Here is a 5,829-nt window from a genome sequence, read left to right as displayed (position 1 = left end):
CCTCTATTAGCTAAACATGGTAAAAAGTACATGAGAATGGCCACCCATTAGAGGTGCAAGCTAGTGCCTAACAATTGAGCGATTAGTTATGGGGTATAGGACCTCAAACACAGAGGGTTGGCAAGATTCGCCAAGGCTAAAAGCTGGACAGTATATCCCTCTCCTTATTCCGTAATAACATCATAGGATCAAGAAAATGTTTCCAATGCTGGTTTTTGTGAGCCGAAATACCATTCTTTTGCTGCTCAACCACAGCCAGTGCAGAGTGGTATCACGCATTTTGAAAACCAATAGAAAGTATCAAAATATGATTAAAAGTTAAAACAAAGGGTAAAATAGAAAAATCACCCTGAAGTTCTGTCCATCATTATAACTTCCCATGAGGTTTCGCTTTAACAAAAAGTCAAAAACATGTAGTTGCCTTCCTTCCATCTTTGTCCGAGTAACGTGTACTTCAAAGTTACAAAATTAACTTTACAACTTATTTGGGCTTCTTTCAATATAATTCAAAATGTCAGAATTGTCCTATGAGACTTCACTAGACCTAAAATTTATATAGAGTAAAATTACTTTATTCTTTTCAAATTGATTTGGGGAATTTTTTTATTTAAAAATGAATAGTTCTTTTGGGTGTATTATGTATAGTAAGATTTGGCTAAAGCTGAATTTTCTACTTGTAGGTGTATAGATTTTGCTTGCTATTAGAGATGGCAAATTGACCCGCCTTACCCAGGATAGGTTGGGTTCGGGGCGAGTTTGCACGGGTACCCTACCCGTTGCCATTCCTGGGGGTGGGGTAGTATTCTTCCAAAGAAAAAAATGCTTTCAAGTAGGAATGATTGGGGCCCATTTCCATTCTTTGTGGGAATGGGGATGGGATTGGGATTTCTAGCTTTGTTGGGATACGAGGGAAGAATGGGATGCGAAACCCACCCTACCCCGTTGCCATTCCTAATAGTTCTACATACACTACAGTTGGTGCCAATTGCGGAGGTGGTATTTGGGGTCTTCCGCTTGTATCCAGCTTAGATTTATTAATATATGTATTTTTGTTGCTACTACAAATAGAAATTTAATAATTTATTTTCAAATTCAGATATGCATGATATCCATTGGGAAATGAAAACCTCGATGACTAAGGGGGTTTTGCGAATGGAGTCTAGCTGCACTTGAATATGGATGGCTAGGGTTTCAAGTTGGGTGGGCCAGGCTGGGTTTAAAGGTCAACCTAATCCCAACCCTAAATTGGGCATGAGGCCTGAGCCCGAGGTCAAGCCTGATCTTTCTAAGACTTGGATTGGTCAATTGGGTTAAGTGTGCTTGTTAGGCTTAATATACTTTTCATAAACCTATTTAGTATTACTAATTTAAGCCTTTAAATAGGAATTTTGCATACAAGCGCGTGCATGCATATATATATATATGTATGTGTGAATGTGTGCAATTAGGCCGGGCTGAGTTCGGGTCAGGCTTAGGTTACCTAGGGGCTAAGCCCCAACTTAGTCCAAAAAATAGAAAAGCCCAAAACCCATGTTTTGGGGCTTAAACCCAAGACAAAAAATCTAATCCCAGCCTGTGCAAAATTGTGGGCTGAATAGGCCTGGGCTTGGATAGATCCCACCTAAGTTTGCACCCCTACTTGTGGCTGTGCTATAGGGGTTGTTAACCAATAACAATGCCCCTTATCAGCCATCAAATGTATATATGCCCCACAACCAACCTCTAATCTCTCACTTTGCATGCATGATTGATGATTGACGAGGGACGTTGTTATTGGTTGAATAGCTCGTATTGTAGCCATCAAGTGCAATTACTTTGGAGAAATCAGCTACTCAATATCGCTGGGCTAAAACCATGAAATCATGACCTTTGATGCATTGCTGTGGCCCCATCTTACGTGGCTTCATCCAATTCAAGGTGGACACATCAATATCTTGAGGGCCATGATTCACGGTTCTCCAATAGGAGTGACTGATTTGGGCTAGTTTATCTGCATTGTTTTTGTTTCAAAAACAAAATCATGCATATCCCCACTAATGGTGGACACAAATCAAGTTTTTTATGAATTATTTGAGCTCAATTTGTGAAAAGCTCGATTTAGCTTGGTATAAATTGAACTTTGAGCCAAGCTTGGGGTCAATATGTATACTCATTTACTAATCGAGCTGAGCTCAAGCCTAATGAAGCTTGACTCAAGAGGCTCGTGTATCTAGTCGAGCTTATATAATATATAATATTTGTAATTATATGTAATGACATAATTTTTAATTATATATATATATATTAATAACTTTTATATGAATAATTTTTTATTGTTTATATGAAATTCCACTCACTATCGAGCTTGAGCCAAGTCAAGCTCAAATATGTAAGCTTTTGAGTTGAACCAGATTTGAGCTCATGTCTCTTGTTCGATCAAGCTCGAACCTGATGCTTTTATGCCAAGCTAAGATTGTCTAGCTAGATATTTGGCTTGAATCCGCCCCTAACTCCCCACCAAGACGCATATTATGAGAATCTTGGGATTTACATCAAGAGGACAGACGTTCTCTTTCAACAGACAATAACTCAAAAGGAAGATCGGAAGAATATCATTTCCCTAGTACTATGATAGTTCATTTTCAGGAAACCATTTGTTTACGACCCATTTCTCTTTTTCTTCTTCTTTCTTCTTCTCTTAGGAAATCTTTGTTTTGAGACTTTTTGCACTTATAAATGTGCAAGGTGATAGTTAATAAATGGGGCTGGACTAGAAGATTTTTGGAGTCTAATTAAAAGATGAAAGTTTATTACATGGGCCAGCCAAGTTTCGAGGAGACCGGACCACTTGCCAACAATATATGTTCCTAAAACCCTGAGAACAACATCTGACACTACAAAAATCTCATACATGGTGGGTCTCACTTTTATGGTAGCCCCAATTTTATAGGGAGATGTGCGGTGTCAGATCAAGTTGGTACTGTATTGGAACTTGTTTTATTGGTGGGTGATACCAACTCAGTTTCGAGTTGCTTTCACATTTATGTTTGACTCAGATTGAGATGCAGCAAGGTTTCTTATAATGAACTTGCCTATTATGAGTGAAACTTAGGCACAGTTTGGAAGGAGTACAAATACAAATTTGTAGAATGCAAAGCCTTATATTTTGTATTATGTTGCATGTATTTGTACTGTACATATTTGCATTTGTACTCTTTTCAAACTGAGCCTTTAGGTGTGACCAACCGAACTTAGACCAACCCAGCCCACAACTAATCTCAGTAAATCAATATTGTAATTTACCAAAAACTTATTAATAAAATTTTGGTAATTTATCAAAAATTAATGCCAGTAAATTAATATTGGTTAATAATAATAAATTAATAATCTACCAGATAATTAATGGTTTACCAAAAATCATTAATTTTGTCAATTATAAAACTATAATTTAGGAAATTTTTGAAAATTATTTTAACTTAATAAAATTAATAATTTTCGTAACTTTTGCAAATATTAAATATTTGTTAGTATAATTGTTAGTTATATATAGTGACAAAATATTAATTGTCTGTTGATGCATCAAGCAGCCGGGTCAATGGTGGGTGAAAACACTACTTTCAGTTAAGAGAGGGTTTTTTTCATTTATTTTAGAAGAAAAAAAAAAGGTTGGAGGTTGATATGAATCAGTATAACCACTGGTTGAAAACACCGACTTAAACACTTCCATCTCTAAAAGTAACAGTATATCGTGGAGGGATGGAAAGTAACTTAGGCCCCGATTGGTTCACGGGAATAGGGGTCTGGAATTGGAATCGGAATTGAAATGGGCTATTTTTGATTCTAAGGCCCCATTTGGTTCATGGGAATAGGGGTCAAGAATTGGAATCGGAATGGGCTATTCTAATTCCAACTGTTTGGTTGGATGGAATCGGAATACCATTCCCATTCCTGTTGGAATGGCATTCCCCCATTTGAGGGAATGGCCGTTTCCTGTCCCTCCCTTGGAATGAAATTCCATTCCTGCTGATTTCAATTCCCATTCCCATTTCCATTCCTGGTTGGAGGATTTTGATTCCGATTCTGATTTCAATTCCGGTTCCAACTACGAACCAAACAGATCCTAACCATTTCCATTCCTACCAGAATGGCATTCCTCCAATTTGAGGAAATGGCCTTTCCCTGCCCCTCCCTTGAGAATGGAATCCCATTCCTGTTGGTTCTAATTCCCATTCTCATTCCTATCTGAACCAAACGGACTATGGGAATAGACTAATCCGACTCTGATTCCAACTGAAAACTAAACGGACCCTTAGCTCCAAAGTACAAGGGGTGAATAGATCAGTATGTAAATCTAAGGGAGGTCTTGGTATTTGACTGAAACTCCAGGGGGTATAAGTAAATTACCCAATTATTTTTCTGTTTCCACATTTCACATCAACACTTTGTGATGTTGTTTCTAAAGTATCAACATTTATTATGAAAACAATGAATTAGAACTTGAAGAACTACTGGAATAAAGAAATCAGTTCTGAGCTTCTCCTTCAAGAGCCGAGTAGTCTATGTGCTGCATAAATCCCAAGACCCACCAGCACAGCAATGACCACTGTTACACCAAGAAAAACCTTGCCTCTCTGCTTGGTTAAGTTCCAAAGCGAAACGCTTGTCCATTGATCTTGCAAAGGGATTCTATTTGTTGTCTTTGGCAGCGTAATATAAAGAGTTTCATCCACAAATCTGGCCTTAATTTCATTCGGTTTACAGTTCTTCAGGATACCAAAATCCTTCTGGAAACGGTTTGGTCTGTTATTCTCAACTAGACGTTCTACACTGATACTCAGCTTGCCGCGATTGTTGAACTCAACACTTAGCTGCTCCTTTCTAAAACCTATTTAAAATAAGAGAAGATAAATGATGAGTCTAAAAAGATGAGTTTTCTGTATTTTTTTTTCTTTTCTTTTGGTACTAGATGGTGGAGTCATGGGTGAAAATTCGCATCTGCTGCAACTGTGGTCGCATGTGATTTCAATAACATTCAGAACCAACTGAAGGTGGTGCAATGGGTAGGTTATCTGGTTATTTATAGCAGACTTGGGATCAAATCCCACAGCCACTGGGGTTGGGATGTTGGGGTCTAGTGGGTTTAGAGATGGGTTACCCCCACCCCGAGTCCACTCCTCACAGAGTGCTCTTCACATCAGCCTCATACCATATCTTGACTGTACATCGCAAACATCTCTCATATTTGTATTTATTATTTATAGGCAGATGTTTCAATACAAGATGGGATGTCACTGTAAGATCAGTGTGAGTGGCACACTGTGAGGAGCAGATCCCAATTTCCCCCAACCCCCACTCCTTTGTATGGTATTGTAGTCACATGAAGTCAAAAAGATAAAATAAGATATGACATATCAGCATTTTAAATAAACTCAAGACATTACATTAACTTGTTTATTTTTTCAAGAAATACTGGTGTATTCATTTTGTATTGGGAAACGCATGTGACCACGGTTGCAGCAGATTTTTCTTCATGTGTGTAGACAGAGGATAGGTAAAGGTGCATGTGAGGCCCACTGGCCATGGAGAGCCCACAGTTCTGCAGGTTTTATCCTACATCTCCTTTTTCATAGGGAAAACTTATGGGCTCAGGCCCATTGAAAATTTAATAAATATACCCAAATCAGTAGATGACCCAATAGTTGAGATGGTCAAATACTACCCCTCCCCCTTGTAATGTGTGTAATGTAATATGAGAGAGAGAGAGAGAGATTGCAAATAAATGAGGTTAGAAAATGTACCAGGGAGATGGAGGACAAGAGTCTCATTTCCTTCCTCATTGATCACCCAATC

Source organism: Nelumbo nucifera, chromosome 2 (genome assembly GCF_055504915.1).
Source record: "Nelumbo nucifera cultivar China Antique chromosome 2, China Antique-T2T, whole genome shotgun sequence".
Taxonomy (NCBI): Eukaryota; Viridiplantae; Streptophyta; class Magnoliopsida; order Proteales; family Nelumbonaceae; genus Nelumbo; species Nelumbo nucifera.
The sequence above is the reverse complement of the archived record's forward strand: the minus strand, read 5'-3'. Positions refer to the sequence as shown.